General features: G+C 37.6%; 1 long non-coding RNA gene across 1 annotated transcript; it reads left to right on the forward strand.

The window, feature by feature from the left end:
• The first annotated feature begins 1,271 nt into the window (after positions 1 to 1,271).
• Positions 1,272 to 24,202, forward strand: LOC122447397. The gene is made up of 3 exons (XR_006271209.1): positions 1,272 to 1,339; positions 3,918 to 3,919; positions 24,121 to 24,202. It is a non-coding gene; the product is annotated as an uncharacterized LOC122447397 (long non-coding RNA).
• Positions 24,203 to 24,368: the final 166 nt, after the last annotated feature.

Below are 24,368 nucleotides of genomic sequence, written 5' to 3' on the forward strand. Positions count from 1 at the left end.
AGGAAAGTTGATTCCTCCAGCTCCATTCTTCTTTCTCAAGACTGCTTTGGCTATACAGGGTCTTTTATGTTTCCATATGAATTGTGAATTTTTTTGTTCTAGTTCTGTGAAAACTGCCATTGGTAACTTGATAGGGATTACATTAAATCTGTAGATTTCATTTGGTAGTATAGTCATTTTCACAATATTGATTCTTCTTACCCAGGAAAATTGAATATCTTTCCATTTATTTATGCAATCTTTGATTAAGTTTGTGTGTAGAGTTCCATCATCTCCTTAGGAAAATTTCTAAATACTTTATCCTTTTTGTTTCAATGCTGAATGGGATTGATTCCTTAATTATTCTTTCTGAATTTTTATTGTTATTATATAAAACTGCAAGTGAAGTCTGTGTGTTGATTTTGTATCCTGCAACTTTGCTAAATTCACTGATTAGCTCTAGTAATTTTCCAATACTATCTTTAGGGTTTTCTAGGTACTCACACACTAGTAAAGTAATGCTCAAAATTCTCCAAGTTAGGCTTTAGCAATACATGAACTGTGAACTTCCAGATGTTCAAGCTGGTTTTAGAAAAGGCAGAGGAACCAGAGATCAAATTGCCAACATCCCTTGGATCATCAAAAAAGCAAGAGAGTTCCAGAAAAACATCTATTTCTTCTTTATTGACTATGCCAAAGCCTTCGACTGTGTGGATCGCAATACACTGTGGAAAATTCTAAAAGAGATGAGAATACCAGACCACCTGACCTGCCTTTTGAGAAACCTATATGCAGGTCAGGAAGCAACAGTTAGAACTGGACATGGAAACACAGACTGGTTCCAAGTAGGAAAAGGAGTACATCAAGGCTGTATATTGTCATCCTGCTTATTTAATTTCTATGCAAGGTACATCATGAGAAACGTTGGGCTGGAAGAAGCACAAGCTGGAATCAAGATCACTGGGAGAAATATCAATAACCTCAGATATGCAGATGACACCACCTTTATGGCAGAAAGTGAAGAGGAACTAAAAAGCCTCTTGATGAAAGTAAGAGAGTGAAAAAGTTGGCTTAAATCTCAACATTCGGAAAACTAAGATCATGGCATCTGGTCCCATCACTTCATGGGAAATAGATGAACAAACAGTGAAAACAGTGGCAGACTTTATTTTTGGGCTCCAAAATCACTGCAGATGGTGACGGCAGCCATGAAATTAAAAGATGCTTACTCCTTGAAAGGAAAGTTATGACCAACCTAGATAGCATATTAAAAAACAGAGACATTGCACTGCCAACAAAGGTCCATCTAGTCAAGGCTATGGTTTTTCCAGTGGTCATGTGTGGATGTGAGAGTTGGACTGTGAAGAAAGCTGAGAGCCAAAGAATTGATGCTTTTGAACTGTGGTGTTGGAGAAGACTCTTGAGAGTGCCTTGGATTGCAAGGAGATCCAACGAGTCCATCCTACATGAGATCAGTCCTGGGCGTTCATTGGAAGGAGTGATGCTGAAGCTGAAACTTCAATACTTTGGCCACCTCATGAGAAGAGTTGATTCACTAGAAAAGACTCTGATGCTTGGAAGGATTGGGGCAGGAGGAGAAGGGGACGACAGAGGATGAGATGGCTGGATGGCACCACTGACTCGATGGACATGAGTTTAAGTAACCTCCAGGAGCTGTTGATGGACAGGGAGACCTGGCATGCTGCGATTCATGGGGTCGCAAAGAGTCAGACACGACTCAGCGACTGAACTGAACTGAACTGAACTGAACTGAATGTACAGTATCATGTCATCTGCAAACAGTGAGCACTTTTTTTTTGATCTGGATTCCTTTTCTTTCTTTTTATTCTCTGAGTGTTCTAGCTATGACTTCCAAAACTATATTGAATAATAGTGGTGAAAGTGGAAATCCTTGTCTTGTTCCTGATCTTACGGGGAATGCTTTTAGTCTTTCACCACTGAAAATAATGTTTGTTGTAGGCTTATCATATATGGCCTTTACTATATTGAGGTAGGTTCCTTCTACGCCCATCCTCCCCCCCCTCCCCCCGCCCGTAGAGTTTTATTGATAAATATGTGCTGAATTGTGTCAAAGGCTTTTTCTGCATCTATTGAGATGATCATATGGTCTTTATCTTTCAGTTTGTTAATACGGTGTATCACATTGATTTATTTGTGTACATTGAAGAATTCTTGCATCCCTGGAATAAACCCAACTTGATCACGGTGTATGAGCTTTTTGATGGGTTTCTGAATTCTGTTTGCTAAAATTTTATTGAGGATTTTTGCATATATGTTCATCAGTGATATTGGCCTGTAGTTTTCTTTATTAGTGATGTCTTTGTCTGGTTTTGTATCAGGGTGATGGTGGCCTCGTAGAATGAGTTTGGAAGTGTTTCTTCCTCTGCAATTTTTCAAAACAGTTTTAGAAGGATAGGCATTAGCTCTTCTCTAAATGTTTGATAGAATTCTCCTGTGAAGCCATATGGTCCTAGGCTGTTGTTTTTTGGGAGATTTTTTATCACAGCTTCAATTTCAGTGCTTGTAATTGGGTTGTTCATAATTTCTATTTCTTCCTGGTTCAGTCTTGGAAGATTGAACTTTTCTAAGAATCTGTCCATTTATTCCAGGTTATCTATTTTATTGCCATATACTTGTTCATAATAGTCTCTGATAATCCTTTGTATTTCTGCATTGTTTGTTGTAACCTTTCCTTTTTCATTTCTAATTTTATTGATTTAATTTTTCTCTCTTTTTTTCTTGATGAATCTGGCTAAGGGTTTGTCAATTATGTTTACCTTCTCAAAGAACCAGGTTTTAGTTTTAGTAATCTTTACTATTGTTTCTTTAATTTTTTTCATTTCTTTCTGCATGGATCTTTATGATATCTTTCCTTCTAGTAATTCTGCTTGTTTTTCTTCTTCTCCTTCTTCTCCTTCTCCTCCTTCTCCTTCTCCTCCTCCTCCTTCTCCTCCTCCTCCTTCTCCTCCTTCTCCTTCTTTCTTCTTCTTCTTCTTCTTTCTTCTTCCAATCACTTTAGGTGTAAAGTTAGGTTGCCTATTTGACATTTTTTCTTGTTTCCTGAGGTAGGATTGTATTGCTATAAACTGCTTGTATTGCTCTTAGAACAGCTAAAATTTATATATGTTAAAAATTAACTGCAAGGAGGAAAGAACAGTTGGAAAAGCAACCAAAGGAATAAATGTAGAAAAGCAATAGTAGGTCTAAAAAGTTAAAGCTTAAATTTAAAAAGAAAAAAGGGGAGGGTGGGGGAAGAAGAAGAAGAAAACTCCACAGAACTGCAAAAGCCCAATGTAGAGGCAGAGGTTTATGACAACAATAAACAATGTGACTGAGGAAAATGAAACAAACAAACAAAAAAAACTTAAAAGCTTAATTGGATTTCTTAGTGCCAGTAAAATTGACAACTACAACAGAGGGGAGAAAAAAGAGAAAAAAATCCAAAAGAATCTATTAGAACATGTTAAAAAATAAGAATTATAAATGCTTTTCTTGAGTCACTGCTGTCAGAGTCTTTCCCGTGCTGGGAATCACAGTCCACCTTACCTCCCTAGGATGCCCTCCAACACTGTACAGATCTCTGGACCTGCTGTGGGGGCTGCTCAGATTCTAACCTGGCCCTACTCCTGTGTGTTCTTGCCTCCAATGTCCACAGCTACCAGAGCTAGCACGTTTTCTTTTGTGGGAGCTCTCAATGACCTTTTATATGTTCCATAGCCAAAAAGTCTGCTTAGCTGATAGTGTGGATTTAATCTACAGCTTGTACAGCTGGTGGGAAGGTTTTGGGTCTTCTTCCTTAGCCAAACTGCCCCTGGGTTTTAATTGTGGTTTTAGTTCCTCCTCTACATGTGGGTTGTCCACTGGAGTTGAGCTTCTGAGGCTGCCTTGAAGGGCTTGAGTTTGCCCGTGAGGGCCAGATGTGGAAGTGATGCAGCTGCTTGGGTTGCAGGGCTTCTGGCAGCACCAGGTACTCAGGGGAGTTGGCGGCTAGGCTAGTAGGACATAAAGTGCTCTACAAGGGCATGGCAACCAGTATTGGCCAATCCCTCCAGTATTCTTGCCTGGAGAAGTCCCTCTCTGACAGAGGATCCTGGCAGGCCAGTCTACAGGGTTGCAAAGAGTCATACAGGACTGAAGTGACCATGCGTGCATAAACACAAGACTTTTTTTTTTTTTTTTTTTGCCTGTGGCAGCTCTGCCCCAGCGACAGATAAATGTGAGGGTGGTGCAGATGCTTGGCTTGCGGGGAGCCTGGCGGCATCAAGTGTTCAGGGGCACAGACTGCCTCCACGGCAGGAGATATGGCCCTATCAGAGTCTTTTTCCAGCTTCTATTAGCTGGCAATCAGAAGGCCTCTTTGGCCAATCTTTTTTCTGTAGCTCCACCCATCCAGGCACTTAGAGGAATCCCTCGCCGGGGTTCCTGTCTGTTGTTTGGCACATCAGGTACATAGAGGGGTCCCCCTGGCTGGGGTCCTACTCTGTAGATCAGCACATCAGGCACTTAAAAGGGTACTCTGGTTGGGGTCCTATTCTGTAGTTTGGTGTATTAGTCACTGAAAGTAGCACCCTGGGCGCATCCTACTCTGTAGTTTGGTATGCCAGGCGTTTGATGGGTCATCCTCTCTATTGTTCAGCTGCCAATGCTGGCATGTGGAGAGAGGCTATGGTGATGGATCCACCCCCTATGCATGACGCAGCAGTATTGCCTTGCTTCCATGCCTGCCTGGCTTTCCTCCACAGGCATTTACCACCAAGATCTCCTCCCTCACATTTTGATCCGTCTCTCTGCAGTCAATAGCAGCTTTCGCACTGGGATTGCTCCACAGTCCCTAAACTCCAGCTCCCAGCCACTGCCCCTTCCAGGAGAGTATGGCTGTGTCAAGGATTGTCTGATTCTCATTCCATTTACTGCCACAGATCAACTGTTTCACTATCAGCCTTAAAAGTTTTTCCTCTGACTCAGACAATTGCCCCGCTGTGGCGAACGGACCCCTGTTTCAGTTCCCTAACCCGCCGAATCCAGTCCTACTAACACTCCTATTTTTCCCCCTAGTTCCTTCATCCTACCGAGTTTTGCATTGCTCTATATATTCTTTTCACTGGTCAGGTCCTCCTGTCTGTGCTCAGCTAGTGTTCTGCATGCACTTCTGTGTCTGAAGGTGTATTCCTCATGTATCCATGTCCACTTACTTCTCTCCCATCTTGTTCTCAAAAAGATTGTATTTTTATATTATATAAAATGTTGATACCAAATGGTCAAAAAAAATGCTCAAATAAATAAGTCAATAAATGCAAAATCAATAAAAAAATGCCTAAGGTCATAAAACCTACTGAAGTATTACTTAAGGATAGTCATACATTAAAGATGGCTATCCAAAATAAATATGATGGATATATTGAGCAGCATAACAGAAAGTCTACCAGTTTCATAACAGATGTGATTAATATCTGGAATTATAAATTGGAAAAGACATTTATTTTCATAATAGAAAGTGTAATTTGGGTGTCTAGCAATTAATATAAAGCTTCATGTCTTTCTACAGCTTTATTTGCTAGGCTAAAAAGTTAGATCAATTATTACAAATTTATTGCATAAACAGATGATCAAACGTCTTATGGAAAATGTTTTGCAAATGACTTACAAACTCTAGGTAAAAATATATAGTTATAAATGGTTTTAAAGTCATAATTAATTTCCTGACTGCATAATAATCAGTGATAAGTGGTCTTCATGTTAAATTGATTAGAGGTTTATAATTTTCCACCATGTTAACCCCAAGAATTCAAGTACTGCATTGTTTCATCACTAAATCCTCAGTACCTGGAAAATAGCAGGTGCTTCAAAGTCATGTGTTTGTTTAATAAATAATTAAATAAGTAATGGAAAAACAGCTGAACTTATTTTCTGAAAGGCAAATTATTCTTTCTCTTTTGCCCACTGAATGACAAAGATTTATGTTTTTGCAGGTACAAGAGGGAAATATAGTGAAGAACCTGGAATTTAATGCACCAGGAATATGAAAAAGAGAATATATGCCTAATTTAGAAAGGAAAAAAAAAACAACTTATATGTTTATATATCGTAAATAAAATAGTGAGGAGTTTTCCTTGCAAGTATGCATACATTTTTACATTCATCAAAATCAAGAATAATTAGGGCAAAATATAATACAGAAAAATTTGAGATAGATTCTCTATATACTACTCAGCTAAAAGCTGCTGCTGCTGCTGCTAAGTCGCTTCAGCTGTGTTCGACTCTGTGCGACCCCATAGATGACAGCCCACCAGGCTCCCCTGTCCCCGGGATTTTCCAGGCAAGACTATTGGAGTGGGTTGCCATTTCCTTCTCCAATGCATGAAAGTGAAAAGTGAAGTCGCTCAGTCGCTCAGTAGTGTCCGACTCTTAGCGACCCCATGGACTGCAGCCTACCAGGCTTCTCCAACCATGGGCTTTTCAAGGCAAGAGTACTGGAGTGGGGTGCCTTTGCCTTCTCCATAGCTAAAAGCTAGAATTATTTAATTTGGACATACTTATATTGACATGAAATTAGTTAAATCAGTCAAATTTCTGAAATGCATTATCATACTAATTAAACATTCTTGTTTCTATATTTGGGCACCAATTCATTTCTATCTGTTGTTCCTAAATATTTTCAAGGGACACATTAATATTGCTTATTCCAGAGTCTGAAAACATTTACCCACATCTTGAATCTAAAAGCAATTTTCTTGAAGCAACCTCCTAGAAACCTACAAAAAAGAAATGATTACTTTTTGTGATTATTTTATCAAAGATTAAGAAAATGAACTTCATAAATTATAATTTATGAAACTTACAGACATTTAAGACTAACAATGATTCTCTGAATCTCTTCTTTCTATATTAAAAAAAAATTCAGACATTTATCACCCTGTCCTCCTATAAAATTTAATTAAAAGAAAATGAGAAAGTCACATTAGGGTGTTTTACTAAATTAAATGAGCTTCCCTGGTGGCTCAGATGGTAAAGAATCTGCCAGCAATGTGGAGACCAGAGTTCAATCCCTGGGTTGGGAAAATCCCCTGGAGAAAGGAATGGCTACCCACTCCAGTGTTCTCGCCTATAGAATTCCTGGTAGGTTACAGTCCATGGAGTCACAGTGAACCTTAGATTCGAAAACGAAAATCAAATGTTTCTTCTAAATAAACAGCTTCAAAAAGTGCTAAAAATTGAACTATAGTTTTGTTTTCCTTTTTCCCCCACAAACCTTAAGAATTCTAGTTATCTAATATTCATTTTACTTGAGTGAGGAAGGGAAAAGGCCACCATTCTATATTTAGTAAGTATTCAATAAGCAAACATAATATAATCCTTCTGAATTTTTAAACAAAATATACCATCTTTTTTTTCATATTCAACTGAGAAAAACTTTCATTTACGTAATTGCTGAAAAGATCTATTCTTACATCAAATAAACTTTGTCATCTTTTAAAAATAAAAGTGACCTTTGATTTTTGGCTATAAGCAAAAAAAGTTTAAATTTCTTAATATATTTAATGATTACTTTTTAAAATTGGAAAATAATATGAAAAATGTGTCATCAATATACTAAATAATTGTTGGAAACATATATTAGTCAGATATATAAAAATGCACTGTAGAAACAGAATCATTGTTATATGAAGACAAATATTTAGTTAACCAATTCAATAAGCTCTAGTTACTTAGACTCATATTTAGGTGCTTTCAAGGTAATAATGGAAAGCTAAAACAAGAATCTTGAGCTTTTTAAGGCAAACAAGCCATTTTTGAAGCAAGAATACCAAAAGAATTGAAACAATTAAATCATTGTATTAAATAAAGTGAAATTCTTTATATCTCATCTAGTGTTTATTGGTGATGTAGTAGTAATAAGAACAAGCTTATTGATTTAGACATATGAAATGAATAATATATTTCAACTATGCATATATAATCACAGTTTGGTTGGTAACTATGTATTTTCACAATAGTATTGTCTTCTTCAATTTTCACACTTTGAAAAGACAAAGGTTATACTCACAGAAGCCAAAAAAACTTAATATTAAAGAGTCAGTTGAGCATAATCCCCGAAGTATTTCATATTACAATTTGAAAGTGATTTTCTATTCTTGTCTCATCCATTTCCTTTAGATCTCAAACGTATTTTACAACTTAATTTTTTTTTTAGTAAAGTCTTACAAACACAAAATTTTTAGTGGCAAAAAGCGTATCAATTTTTTTATATCAATTTTTTGAAGTAGTTTTTCCTATGACATGAATGCAAAAGAAATACTTGAGTTTTTTTTTTTTTAATAAAAATATTACTGATATAAGTTGGGGTTTATTAGAGCATTTTCAGTTCAGTCGCTCAGTTGTGTCTGACTCTTTGTGACTGCACGTACTGCAGTAGCCAGATTTCCCTGTCCATCACCAACTCCCAGAGTTTACTCAAACTCATGTCTATTGAGTCGGTGATGCCATCCAACCATCTCATTCTCTGTCATGCCCTTCTCCTCCTGCCTTCAATCCTTCCCAGCATCAGGGTCATTTCTAAGGAGTCAGTTCTTTGCATCAGGTGACCAAAGTTGGAGTTTCAACTTCAGCACCAGAACTTCCAATGAATATTCAGGACTGATTTCCTTTAGAATAGATCTTCTTGCAGTCCAAGGGACTCTCAAGAGTCTTCTCTGACACCACAGTTCAAAAGCATCAACTCTTCAGCACTCAGCTTTCTTTATATTCCAACTTTCACATCCATACATGACTACTGGAAAACCATAGCTTTTTTTTTTTTTTTTTTTTTTTTTTTTTATTAGTTGGAGGCTAATTGCTTCACAACATTTCAGTGGGTTTTGTCATACATTGATATCCATAGCTTTGATGAGATGGACCTTTGTTGGCAAAGTAATGGCTCTGGTTTAATATGATGCCTAGGTTGGTCATAGCTTTTCTTCCAAGGAGCAAGTGTCTTTTAATTTCATGGCTGCAGTCACCATCTGCAGTGATTTTGGAGCCCCCAAAACTATCTCACTGTTTCCATTGTCTCCTTATCAATTTGCCATGAAGTGATGGGACCAGATGCCATGATCTTAATTTTCTGAATGTTGAGTTTTAAGCCAGCTTTTTCACTCTCTTCTTTTACTTTCATTAAGAGGCTCTTTAGTTCTTCTTTGCTGTCTGCCATCAAGGTGGTGTTGTTTGCATATCTGAGGTTATTGATATTTCTCCTGGCAATCTTGATTCCAGCTTGTACTTCCTCCAGCCAGGCATTTCACATGATGTACTCTGTGCCTAAGTTAAATAATCAGGGTGACAATACGGAGCCTTGAAGTACTCCTCTTCCTGTTTGGAACCAGTATGCTGTTCCATGTCCAGTTCTAACTGTTGCTCCTTGACCTGCATACAGATTTTTCAGGAAGCAGATCAGGTAGTCTGGTATTCCCTTCTCTTTGAGAATTTTCCACAGTTTATTGTGATCCACACAGTCAAAGGCTTTGGCATAGCCAATGAAGTAGAAGTAGATGCTTTTCCAGAACACTCTGGCTTTTCCGGTGATCCAACAGATGTTGACAATTTGATCTCTGGTTCCTCTGCTGTTTATAAACCCAACTTGGAAATCCAGAACATTTTATTTTAGATATACTTACATTTATGAACATTAAAAAAATTCAAGAATATAAAAGCATTTTCTATATCATCTCATACATTTTATAAAAATTTTCAGTAGCTGTATGACATTCTTTTGAATTTTTTGAAACAAATTGCTCAGTTTTAGATATACATTACATTTTCAACACATTTTGATTCTGTTGTTATTGATTCAAGCATTTTTTTTGGGTATTTGGTGTGAAGATTTTATGTAATATAAAAATAGTGTATGCTGTCAGGTTGATAGCCTGCCATATTGTTCTCCTATTCACATATTTCCTTAGTTTTTTTTTTTTTTTTTTTTCACTTGCCTGTGATTTACTGTAATCTGTGGTAGAGTGACCTAAATCTTAATAAACCTTAGCTGCTTACACTTATGCACCTTGAGGGGAGATAGCTACTATATATAAAATCTGACTTATCAGATATGGATATGCTGAGAATCCCAATATGATCATGTTTTAGGAGTATTTGAAGGAAATTTGAGGACCCTGAGTATAGTAACTTCAGCAAAACTTCCCACTGACAACAATTTTCCAATCATCTTTATATGGGACATTTCCTCAGAAATGTTGAGGACAATTACTTCCTGGAAAGTCAGCAAAAGACCAATTTTGGTGAACTTAATAAAGTAAAACTTCATCAAAAACTATAGATGTCACAGAAGAAACCTGGTGGAGGAAACTTGAGGGGGTTGAGTTCTTAACATCAGGATAAAGAGAATAATAGAAGCTTTAAAAAGGTTAATCATGTATTATCAATGGTATTTCTACATAGACATTGTATGACATCTTGTTGCTAATATCATGTAGTTGAGGGAATTTTTTGTTTTAATTAACATCTCTTGCTACATCTATGCAAATAAGCTAAAACATGAGGAAATTTTCAATTATTTGTGACCAATAGTAACCTTCAGAAGTTATTTATACTTTAAATGGGGAGATTGTTAAGAAAATATATTATCATTTTGTTATATATTTGAAAGTGTTAATCCCTGAGTCCTGTCCAACTCTGTGACCCCATGGACTGTAGCCATCCAGGTTCCTCTGTCCATGGGATTCTCCAGGCAAGAATACTGGAGTGGTTACCATTCCCTTCTCCAGGGGATCTTCCCAACCCAGGGATTAAACCCAGGTATTTCTCATTGCAGACAAATTTTTTACCATCTGAGCTACCAGTGGACCTGACTTTTGCATATAATAAGTACATTTAAACTTATTAGGTGAAAGGTCAGTCACATATCATTTCAATGCTACACTGGAGTGCTGTTTAACAATTCACAGGGTGAATTGTGTTTAACAATTCACAGAGTGTCCATTATTTACCTTGTGAAATATATGCTATATAAAATATATCTTCCTGTTGAGAAATACATATGTCAGAATGTAATTGAATGTTTCTGATAAGAAAATGGGCCCTAAGGCCATTCTAGCTATATTTATATCCCATGTCTACTAGCATCTGTTTAACTAAAAGCTTATTCTATAAATTAATATTCATTTAAGAAAGACTTACTCATTAACACAATTTAGAGAAGGAAGAAAAATTAGGAAAACATCCTGTTTCCCTTGAACAGAAATGTTAAGCTTTTTTTTTTGTTTTTGTTTTTAAACACCTTCACTGAACATTGGGATACATGTGTCTCTTTCAGTTCTGGTTTCCTCAGTGTGTATGTTCATTGCAGCACTGTTTATAATAGCCAGGCCATGGAAGCAACCTAGATGCCCATCAGCAGATGAATGGATAAGAAAGCTGTGGTACATATACACCATGGAATATTACTCAGCCTTTAAAAAGAATTCATTTGAATCACTTCTAATGAGATGGATGAGACTGGAGCCCATTATGCAGAGTGAAGTAAGCCAGAAAGATAAAAACCAATACAGTATACTAACGCATATATATGGAATTTAGAAAGATGGTAACGATAACCCTATATGCAAGATAGACAAAGAGACACAAATGTATAGAACAGAATTTTGGACTCTATGCGAGAAGGGGAGGGAGGGATGATATGAGAAAACAGCATCAAAACCTGTATATTATCAAGTGTGAAACAGATCGCCAGTCCAGGTTGGAGGTATGAGACAAGTGCTCGGGGCTGGTGCACTGGGATGACCCAGAGGGATGGGATGGGGAGGGATGTGGGAGGGGGTTCAGGATGGGAAACACATGTAAATCTATGGCTGATTCATGTCAATGTATGGCAAAAACCATTACAATATTGTAAAGTAATTCGCCTCCAACTAATAAAAATAAATGAGAATAAATAAACACCTTCACTTCCCACCTTACAACACCAACTTTACACTTATGTCTCACTGATTAGAATTGGATATATCACCACTCTAAACAACCACAACAACAACAACAACCACCACCACCACAACAAAAACAGTGGGGAAGCATTGTTTATATAGTGACATGATGGACTATATCACTCTGTGACCTATTTTCTTAATCTGGATCCAGTATCATTCATAACAACAACAACAACAACAAAAAAACAAATAGGATTTTCTTAATGAAGAAGAATGACAATATTTAATGAATAGGCAATTAACAATGTCTATAGGATTCTGTCTCTGCTTTTTAACATGCTATCTAGGTTGGTCATAACTTTCATTCCAAGGACTAAGTGCCTTTTAATTTCATGGTTGCAGTCACCATCTGCAGTGATTTTTAGCCCCCCAAAAATAAAGCCTGACACTGTTTCCACTGTTTCCCCATTTATTTCCCATGAAGTGATGGGGCCAGATGCCACGATCTTGGTTTTATGAATGTTGAGCTTTAAGCTCTCCTTCTTCACTTTCATCAAGAGGCTTTTTAGTTCCTCTTCACTTTCTGCCATAAGGGTGGTGTCATCTGCACAGAGACACTGCTTTGCCAACAAAGGTCCATCTAGTCAAGGCTATGGTTTTTCCAGTGGTCATGTATGGGTGTGAGAGTTGGACTGTGAAGAAAGCTGAGAGTCGAAGAATTGATGCTTTTGAACTGTGGTGTTGGAGAAGACTCTTGAGAGTCCCTTGGACTGCAAGGAGATCCAACCAGTCCATCCTGAAGGAGATCAGTCCTGGGTGTTCATTGGAAGGACTGATGCTGAAGCTGAAATTCCAATACTTTGGCCACCTGATGTGAAGAGTTGACCATTGGAAAAGACCCTGATGCTGGGAGGGATTGGGGGCAGGAGGAGAAGGGGATGACAGAGGAAGAGATGGCTGGATGGTATCACCGACTCAATGGACTTGGATTTGAATAAACTCTGGGAGTTGGTGATGAACAGGGAGGCCCTGGCGTGCTGTGATTCATGGAGTCACAAAGAGTCAGACACGACTGAGCGACTAAACTGAACTGATAGGATTCTATACTTCATTCTTCCCATAGTACATAAACATAGCAGTTTTGTTGGCTTGTTTGTTTGCAGGAAATGTATTTTTTTTCCACCTCCAAATCAAACTAAGTCTCATCCAGTTTTTGTTTGAGTTCTAATATTTCCAGGGAGGACTACATCAAATCCAAAAGTGTCTCCATGTATTATTCACTCTAGCCAAAAAGACATGGAACCTTCCCTAAATATGGGGAGATGGGGCATGATAGCTACAATAAAATTACCCATTTGGAGTAGAGAATTAAAAAAAAAAAAAAAAAAACTAGGATCACAGAGAGTGGCCAAGATGGTAGAGTCAGAAGACCTTGAGCTCACCTCCTCTCATGGCCCACCAAAATTACAACTACTTATGGGGCCACTAATTATAAAAAACACTAAAAGACTAGCAGAAATGATCTTCTACAACTCAAGATATAAAGAAGAACCCACAATGAGACAGAAAGGAGAGGTGAAGAAATGACATAGTCAAGACCCATACTTCAGAGTTACTGACTCACAGACAAAAGAATGATTACAATTGCAGAAGTTCTCTGCAAGGAAAGAGGAATCTACACCTTACATTGGGCTCCCCAGCTTGGGAGGGCCTGCACTAAAAAGACCAGCCCCCACCTACAAAAGTGTCCCACTTAGTGTTAAAAGACACTAGATCCAGGACCCCTGACCCTGCCAGATCCTGTTAGCCATCTCCGAACATGGGGAAACACTGAACACCAGAAGATCCTAGGGCCCCATAGCCAAATGCTGCAATTTACAGCCTTGCCCATCAATCACCTGCAGCCTCAGCACAAGGCAGGGTCTGGCAACCAACCAGGCAGGAACCACCCATGTCTATCAGACTGCACAGTTGTAAATTTGCCACAACAAAAAGACCCATACACCCAACATAAGGGGCACTCCTAGATATAGCTCTGGTGACCAGAAGGGCATGCATTACTGTGACACATAGGATGTATCCTACAAAAGGCCATTTCTCCAGATTAGGAACCATGACCAACACATAGAAATAAAAACAGCAAATTAAGCAAAATGAAGCAACAAAATAAATATGTTCTAAACAAAGGAACACAGTAACACACCAAAGGAATTAAGTGAAATGCAGATAATCAACCAACTGAATCAAAAGTCCAAAGCAATGGTAGTAAAGATGTTCAAAGAATTTGGGAGATGATTGGATGAACAAAATGAAACACTAGAAGTTTTTAGCAAAGACTATATAAAAACAGACATGAAAAGTACAATAATGAAATAAAAAATATGCTAGAGTGAATCAACAGTAGATTAGATGATACAGAGGAATGGATCAGTGAACTAGAAGACAGAGAAGTGGAAATTTCTCCACGTAAATAGAAAAAATAAAATTGTTTTTTGTTTGTTTGTTTGCTTTTGTTTTTTAAGTAATAAGGAAAGTTAAAGAGTCCTCTGAGATCAAGCATGGTAACGTTCACATTATGAGTCACAGAAAGATAAGAGAAAGAACAAAGCAGAGAATATATCTGAAGACTTAACATGTTCTTAACATGGGATAGGAAACAGACACCCAGGTCCAGCAAGCACAGAGAGTCCCAAACATAACCAATACAAAAAGAACCACACTAAAATACATTGTAATTGAAAGGGTAAAAATCAAAGATAAAGAGAGCATATAAAGCAGGAAGAGAAAAGCAACACCTTCCATACACCTTCCATAAATCTTCCAACTGACTTTTCAGCAGAAATTCTTCAAGTCACAGAAAGTGGTACAGTACATTTAAAGTGATGATAGGGGAAAATCTAGACTACCTGGAAATGATGACATTCTGATTTGACAGAAAGAGTAAAATTTCTACAGACAACTGAAAGATAGAAGACCTCAGCACCACTAAAGTAGCTTATAAGAAATTCTAAAGTCACTTCACTAAGTAAGAAGAAAAAAAAAAAAAAAGATACAACTAGATATAAGAAAATTTGAGGAGGAAAATTCTGACTGGCAGAAGCAAATATGCGATAAATGTGGTTGTCAACCACATATAAAGACAATGGGAACATTAAAAGACAAAATTGGCAAATTTATTAAAATCAACAATAAGTAGTTGAAGAATACACAAAGCCAAAGATGTAAAATATGATGTCAAAAGAATAAACATGATTGGATGAAATAAAATTACACGGCTATTAAAATACTTTTGAACTTAAGAGATGAGAAACTAAAAACAATCACACATATAGAGAAAATACTTTATATACATGGTAATCAAAATCCAAAATTCTATAATAGATACATAAAGAAAAAAAGAAAGGAATCCAAACATCAGCAATAAATAATCAAACGACAAGGAAATAAATTTTTAAAAAAAAGAGAAAGGAACAGAAATAATACAAAACAACCCCAAAATAATTAACAGGATAACAATGTTATCAATACTCGCTTTAAATTTAAATAGAATAAATGCTCAAATAAAATGACATAGAGTGGCTGAATGGATTAAAAAAAAATAGATATTTGCTGCCTACAAGAGACTCACTTGAGATCTAAAAACACACAGACTGAAAATATAAGAATGAAAAAATGTATTTCATGCAGACAGAAATTAAGAAATCCAGAGCATCAATAATTATATTAGAAATATAGAATTTAAAACAAAGACTGCAAGAAGAGATAAAGAATGGCATAACATGATGATTCAGTGATTAATCCAAGAAGATATAACAACTCTGAATATGTATACACCCTACATAGGAGCACCAAAAGCATAAGGCAATTAGTAACAGATATTAAGGGAGAAAAAACAGCAAAACAACAATAGTAAAGGATTTGGGGGAAGACAAGATGGCAGAGGAGTAGTTGGACATGGAGTATATCTCTCTCCATGGATGCATCAGGAAAACATCTCAGATACAGAAGACATTGCAGAACAACAGCTGAGATTGGGCAGGAGTCCCTGACCACTGGAAAGAAATATATAAATCCAGGCAAAACTCGGTAGGATGAAAGTAGAGAGGGAAAAAGAGGAGGAGAGTGAGAAGGACTGGACTGTCACTCAGTGGGTCGGGGAACTGAAGCAGCTTCAGATCAGGGGAACATTTGAGGCTGTTGGAGAGTGCAGCAGCTGATTTATGACAGTCTGAATGGAGTGAGAACCACACAGACAATCCTTGATAAAGCTTTAAGTACCTTGGACAGAGATGCAAGTTTCCTGGAATGCAAGGCAGCGGAGAGCTGTTGCATAAGGATTGGAGAGCAATTCCAGGGTGAAATCTCCTGTTGACTACGGGGAGATGGCCTGAGGGAATGTGAGGGAGGTGATCATGGCAGGAAATACCTTTGGAGGAAAGCTAGGCAGCCATGGAAGCAAGGTGGTACTGCTGAGTCACACGCAGGAGGTGGGGACATCACTGTGGCCTCTTTCACCACACTCTGGCACCAGTAGCTGACTAATAGAGAAAGACCCCAGAGACGGTGGCCTTTTAAGTGTCTGATGCACCTGGCAATAAAGACCCCATTCAGGGGAGCCTTTGAGTGCCTGCTGCACCAAGCAACAGAAAAGGACCAGCCAGAGAGGTCCTTTGAAAGCCAGCTGTCAGAAACTAGGGAAAAAAAAAAAAAAGCTCTAATACTTCTACAATTCCTGTGCCTGAGGCCACCGGCATTCCCGCACATTTGGTACTGCCAGTGTCCCTACAATCACAGCATTACACCACCTCCACACTTGATCGTTACTGGGGCAGGTCTGCCAGAGGCTAGGGAAAACCCTTAATAGTGCCATAGTTACTGTGGCCATGACCACCAACCACCTTGCATACCTGGCACTGCCAGAGTCCCCATGATCCAAGCAACCATGCCACCTCCACACTTGATTCCCTGTGGGTCAGAGTTTCCAGATCCTAGACAAAACCCTTATGGCCACTGGCTACCCTGTCTACCTGGCACTGCAAATGTCTGTACATACAAGCAGCTGTATAACCTCCACACCCAGTCCTCAGTGGGGTAGACCCAAGTACTTCAGGGCAGCCTCAGGAGTAAACTCTTATGGATGACCCACATGCAGAGGCAGGATAAAACCTCAGGGGCAGTGTGGCTAAAGAAGAGGATTGAAAACCTACCCATAAGCTGTTCAAGCTGCTGATTAAATCACATGATCAGCTAGGCAGACTCTGTGTCTTTGGAATATATGAAAGGACAAGGAGAGTTCCCACAAAAGAAAATACACTAACTGTGGCAACTGTGGACATTGGAGGCTAGAACATGCAGGAGTAGAATCAAATTAGAGTCTGAGCTGTCCCCACTGGAGGTCCAGAGATCACTCCAGTACTGGAGGGCATCATATGGAGGCAGAGGTGGGCTGTGACGCAGACTGAGGGAATGGCGGCTGACAGCTGAGAACCAAGAAAAAGCAGTTATTGTCATTCTTATATTTTGATTTCTACTATAGTTGGTTCTGGATATTTTTCTTCTTTTTCTCTGTTGTGGATAGTAATTTTATTTTTACTATTAACTGCAGTTACACTTTTGAAAAAAAATTAATCATAGTTTTCATTTCCTTTGTATAACTCTATGTATGCATTGGCTTTTTTGATTCTGCGTGTTTTTGTTTGCTTGTTTTTATTTATTTTTGTTTTTTTCTTGTTGTCTTTTTCCTTCTTTAGGTATTCTTTATATATATATATGTGCATTTCTATTTAACCTTGCTTTTCTATTTGTTTCTTTTCTTACTTTTCTTTATTTTACCATGTTTGTTTTTTTTGTTTTCTTTGATTTATTTCTCAGTTGGCACTCTACTTTGGTTTTGTTTTCCAGCTTGTGTTTTAGTTACTCTTTTTTTCATTTATTTTTATTAGTTGGAGGCTAATTACTTTACAATATTGTAGTGGTTTTTGTCATATATTGACATGAATTAGCCATGGATTTACATGCACTGGGAGGGGGTTCGGGATGGGGAATACTTTTGTTTTTAATTGGTCAATATCATTTTTGTTTCCTTTGTTCACTGGGAAACTCACTTGTACTTTATTTTCTTTGGCCTGTTGGATTCTGTACATGTGTGTGTACGTGTGGGTGTGTTTCTTTGTTTTTGCTATTATTTTTCTGATTTTGTGTTTACCATTTGTCTGTGGTTTGTCTTTTTTGTTTTTAGTAGGTTTTTTTGTTTGTTTGTTTGAATCCCCTTTAATGCCATAAAAAAAATGGCTTGTGGAATCTGGGTACCTCGGCCAAAGATAAAGCCTGAGACTTTGAAATGGGAATGTTGAGTCCAGGACTGTAGACTACCAGAGAACTCCTGACCCCAGGGAGTGTTAATTAGTGAGAACCCTAACTGGTATTCAAGACTCAGGATCACAAAACTACCAGTAGCATCCAATACAGGATAACTTACACAAATAACAAGCAAGACAAAAATACAAACCCCATCATTAGCAGACAGGCCTCACACAAACACTTCAAAACATACCACTTCACACATTCCTGCCCATTAGAAGGAAAAAAAAAAAAAATCACCTCTTCCCATCAGAACAAAAGCATAGGTCCCCACCCACCCTCCCCACCTGCCATGAGGTTGGAACACAAACCTATTTAAACCACTCAACCAATTCACCCACCAAAGACAGAAGCCAAAGGGAAAAAGGAATGGGAAAAAGATACCTCAACAGCAGCAGCTTGGGAAAAGGGTACCTCAAACATAGTAAGTTAGAAAAAAATGAAAAGACAAAAATATTGTGCAAATGAAGGAAAAAGGTAAAACCTCAAAATACCAAATAAATGAAAAGGAAATAGGTAAACTACCTGAAAAATAATTCAGAGTAATGATAGAAAGATGATCCAAGATCTCAGAAATAGAACAGAGAACATACAAGAATTAATTAACACATTTAACAAAGACCTAAAAGAAACAGAGGATAAAAAGAGAGAGAGAGAGAGAGATGAACATCATAATTACTGAAATTAAAAACAATCTAGAAAGAACTGATCTCAGAATGACTGAGGCAGAAAAATAAATAAATGATCTATAGAATGATAGAAATAAATAGTGAAGAATAGAATAAAGGAAAAAGAATGAAAAGAATTGAGGACAGTCTCATAGACTTCTGGGACAATATTAAACACACTGACATTTGAATAATAGGAGTCCCAGAAGAGGAAAAGGAAAAGAAAGGGTCTTAGAATTTTTTTTTGAAGAGACTATAGTTGAAAACTTCCTTAACGTGGGAAAGGAAATAGTCAACAAAGTCAAAGAAGCTCAGAAAGTTGCATATAGGGTAAATCCAAGGATAAACATGCTGAGGCACATAATAATCAAACTAATAAAGAATAAACACAAAGAAAGAATATTAAAAGTAAGAAGTGAAAAGTAATAAGTAACATAAAAGGAAAAACCCATCTGATTAACAGCTGATCTTTCAGCAGAAATTCTTCAGGCCAGAAGGGAATGACAGCATATATTTAAAGTACTAAAAGGAAAAATCCCACAATGTAGATTACTCTGTCCATCAAGGATCTCATTCAAAATAGATAAAGAAATCAAAAGCTTTATACACAAGCTAAATATAAGAGAATTTAGCATAACCAAATGAACTTTACAACAAATGTTAAAGGGACTTCTATAGGGAGGAAACACAAGAAAAGACATACAAAGACAAACCTAAAACAATTAAGAAAATTCAAATAGGCATCAATGCATACTTTAAATGCAAATTGATTAAAATGATCTACCAAAATGACATAGACTGTTTAATGGATATAAAAACAAGATACACATATCTATACATGCTGCCTACAATAGATCCACTTCATGCCTAGAGACACATACAGTCTGAGAGTGAGAGTATGGTAAAATATATTCCCTGCAATGGAAATCAAAAGAAAATTCAGAATAATAATTCTCACATCAAACAAAATGGGTCTTAAAAGATATACAAGGGATAAGGAAGGACACTACATAATGATCAAGGGGTCAATCCAAGAAGACATAACAAGTGTAAATATTTATGCACCCAACATAGGAGTACCTCTATACATAAGGCAAAAACTAGCAGATAAGAGAGGAAATTGACAACAACACAAGGATAGTAAAGGATATTAATATCCCACTTACACCAATTGACAGATCATCAAAACAGAAAATTAAAAAGGAAACACAAACCCTTAAAATGACAAACCATACCAAATGGACCTAATTGACTTCTTCAGGACGCTCCATTCAAATGTGCAAGAATACACATTCTTCTCAAGAGCATGTAGGACATTCTCCATGACAGACTAAATCTTCAGTCACAAATCAAGCCTTAGCAAATTTAATAAAATTGAAATTGTATCAAGCATCTTTTCTGACCAAAACAGTATGAGACTTGATACCAATTACAGGAAAAACAAAAACAAAAACAAACAAACAAAAAAAACAAAAAACTTCAAAAAACACAAATGCATGTACAATACAATTCTAAATAATTAACACGTTCAGTTCAATTAAGTCTCTCAGTCATGTCCAACATTTTGTGACCTCATGGACTACAGCACTTTCTTGTCCATCACCAACTCCTGCAGCCTACTGAAACCCATGTCCATCGAGTCAGTGATGCCATCCAACCACCTCATCCACATTATTGTAGAAATAAAAAGGATATAATTTTTAAAATGCCTAGAAAAAAATGACAATGAAAACACAATGATCCAAAACCTATTGTTTTTCAGAGAAGTGGTGCCCTACTCTTTGCAATCCTATGAATTACAACCTACTAGGCTTCCCTGTCCTTCAACATCTCTGGAAGCTTCCTCAGACTCATGCTCATTGACTCAGTGATGTCATCCAACCATTTCATCCTCTGTTGCCTCCTTCTCCTCTTTCCCTCAATCTTTCCTACCATCAGGGTCATTCTCAATGAGTCTTTACATCAGGTGGCAAAATATTGGAGCTTTATCTACAGCATCAGTCCTTCAACTAAATATTCAGGTTTGATTTCCTTTAGGACTGATTGTGTTGATCTCCTTGCTGTCCAAGGGACACTCAACAGTCTTCTCCAACAAAATAATTGGAAAGTATCAATTTTTCTGTGCTCAGCCTTCTTTCCAGTTGAACACTCACATCTGTACATGACTACTGGAAAAACAAGAGCAGTGACTATATGGATCTTTGTCACCAAATTTATGTTTCTGTTTTTTAATATGCTGCCTAGTTTGGTCATAGCTTTTTATGCAAGGAGCAAATGCATTTTAATTTTGCGAAGACAGTCACCATCTGCAGTGATTTTAGAGCCCCCCAAAATAAAATATATCACTGTTTCAACTTTTTCTCCATTTATTTGCTGTGAAGAGTGGGACAAGATGCCATGGTCTTAGGTTTATGAATGTTGAACTTTAAGACAGCATTTTCACTCTCCTCTTTTACATTCATAAAGAGACTCTTTAGATATTCTTAATTTTCTGCCATTAGAGTGGTATCATTTGCATATCTGAGTTTGTTGATATTTCTCCTAGCAAATCTGGTTTCTGCTTGTGATTCATTCGGTCTGGCATTTTGCATACTTTACTCTGCATATAAGTTAAATAAGAAAAGTGACAGCCTTGAAACTCTTTTCCCAATTTTGAACCAGTCCCTTGTTTCATGTTTGGTTTTATTACTTCTTGAAATACATACAGGTTTCTCAGGAAGCTAGTAAGGTGGTCTGATACTATACGCTCTTTAAGAATTTTCCACAGTTTTTCATGATCTATGCAGTCAATGATTTTAGCCTAGTCAATTAAGTAGAAATATATATTTTTTGGAGTTCCCTTGCATTCTCTATAATCCAACCAATTTTGGCAATTTGCTCTCTGGTTCTTTTGCGTTTTCTAAATCCAGGTTATATGTCTGGAAACTTTTGGTTCATGTACTATTGAAGCCTAGCTTGAAGGATTTTGAGCATTACTTTGCTAGCACGTGAAATGAAGATAGCTGTATCATAGTTGGAACCTTCTTTGGCATTGCTTTCATTTGGGACTAGAATGAAAAATGAGTTTTTACATTTCTGTAGCCACCACTGAGTTTTCCAAATTTGCTAGCATATTGAGACAAGCACTTAAACAGCATCATTTTTTAAGATTTGAAATAGCTCAGCTGGAATTCCATTACCTCTACTAGCTTTGTCTGTAGTAATGCTTCCACAACTCCTGCATAAAATGGTGCTTTCTCTCAAGACAAAGAAAACCTGTATATAGGAGATTTCTGACCATTTTCCTTTCCGTCTACAAAAAGGTGTAGTTGGAGGAATGTATTATAATTAAGTGAGCCCTCAGGGGGTCATTTTTCACCATCAGATAGATCATACTGAGGCCATGCCTCGGTTCAGAAAAAGATCATAAGCTTCTTTAACAAGGTCTGAAGGTCAAATGTCCTCCAGTTCTTCAGTACACAAGCCAAAAGCATCCCCTTTGAGCCAGGAATGGGACTTGAAGAGGTTGGTCCCATCTGAAAGAGAGAAGACCAGGACAGTTGTCAGAAGGTGTCTTACAAATACCTGAGAAAAGAAGAGAAGTGAAAGGCAAAGAAGAAAGGTAAAGATATATCCATCTGAATGCAGAGCTCCAAAAAATAGCAAGGAGAAATAAGAAAGCCTTCCTAAGTGATCCGCCTGCTGCTGCTGCTAAGTCACTTCTATCATGTCCAACTCCGTGCAACCCTGTGGACAGAACCCACCGGGCTCTTCCACCCACAGGATGCTCTAAGCAAGAAGACTGGAGTGGGTTGCCATTTCCTTCTCCATCCTGAGTGATCAACACAAAGGAATAGAGGAAAACAATAAAAGGGGAAAGACTAGAGATCTCTAGAAGAAAATTGGAGATATCAAGGGAACACTTCATGCAAAGATAGGTACAATAAAGGAAAGAAATGATATGGACCTAATAGAAGCAGGAGATATCAAGAAGAGGTGTAAAGAAAACACAGAAGAACTATACAAAAAAGATCTAAATGACCCACATAGCTATGGATGTGTGATCACTCACCTGGAGCCAGACATCCTGGAGATCAAGGTCAGCTGAGCCTTGGGAAGCATCACTATGAACAAAGCTAGTGAAGGTTGTGAAACTCCAGTTGAACTATGTCAAATCCTAAAAGATGCTGGTATGGAAGTGCTGCACTCAATATGCCAGCAAATTTGGAAAACTCAGCAGTGGCCACAGGACTGGAAAAGGTCAGTTTTCCATTTAATCCTAAAGAAAGGCAATGCCAACGAGTGTTAAAACTACTGCAAAATTGCACTCATCTCACACACTAGCAAAATAATGCTCAAAATTCCCCAAGTCAGCCTTAAACAGTACATGAACCATGAACTTCCAGATGTTCAAGCTGGATTTAGAAAGGGCAGAGGAACCAGAGATCGAATTGCCAACATCCATTGGATTATACCAAAAGAAGAAAATTCCTCCCTCCCCCCCAAAAAAAAATATCACTTTTGCTTCATTGACTACACAAACCTTTGACTATGTGGGCCACAACAAACTGTGCAAAATTCTTCAAGAGATGGGAATGACACCTTACCTTCCTCCTGAGAAACCTATATGCAAGTAAAGAAGCAACAGTTAGAACCCGACACGGGGCAAGAGACTGTTTAAAAATTGGGAAAAGAGTAAGTCAAGGATGTATATTGTCACCCTACTTATTTAACTTTTATGCATAGTACATCATGAGAAATGCTGGGCTGGATGAAGCACAAGTTGGAATCAAAATTTTGGGGAAAAAAATCAATAACACCAGGTATATAAATGACACCACCCTTAAGTCAGAAAGTGAAGAGGAATTAAAGCATTTCCTAATAAAAGTGAAAGAGGAGAGTGAAAAAGATGGTGTAAAACTCAACAGTCAAAAAACAAAGACGACGTCATCCAATCCCATCACTTCATAGCAATTAGATGGGGCAACAATGGAAACAGTGAAAGACTATTTTCCTGGGCTCAAAAGTCACTGCAGATGGTGATTTCAGCCATGAATTTAAAAGATGCTTGTTCCTTGAAAGAAAAACTATGACAAACTTAGCATATGAAAAAGCAGAGGCATTACTTTGCTGACAAAGTTCTGTATATTTAAAGCTTTGTTTTCACTAGTAGTCATGTATGGATGTGAAAGTTGGACAAGAAAGAAAGTGGAGCACTGAAAGTTTATGCTTTTGAACTGTGGTGTTGGAAAAGTCTTGAGAGTCCCTTGTTCTGCAAGGAGACATGAAATCAAACATGACAGAGCGGCTGAACAGAACTGAATGCTCCTGATAGCACAATTGACTTCATACTCCAGGATGTCTGGCTCTTAGTTCAGTTTCAGTTCAGTCACTGAGTCGTGTCTGACTCTGCGACTCCATGGACTGCAGCACGCCAGGTCTCCCTGTC

The sequence above is a fragment of the Cervus canadensis genome, chromosome 9 (genome assembly GCF_019320065.1).
Source record: "Cervus canadensis isolate Bull #8, Minnesota chromosome 9, ASM1932006v1, whole genome shotgun sequence".
Taxonomy (NCBI): Eukaryota; Metazoa; Chordata; class Mammalia; order Artiodactyla; family Cervidae; genus Cervus; species Cervus canadensis.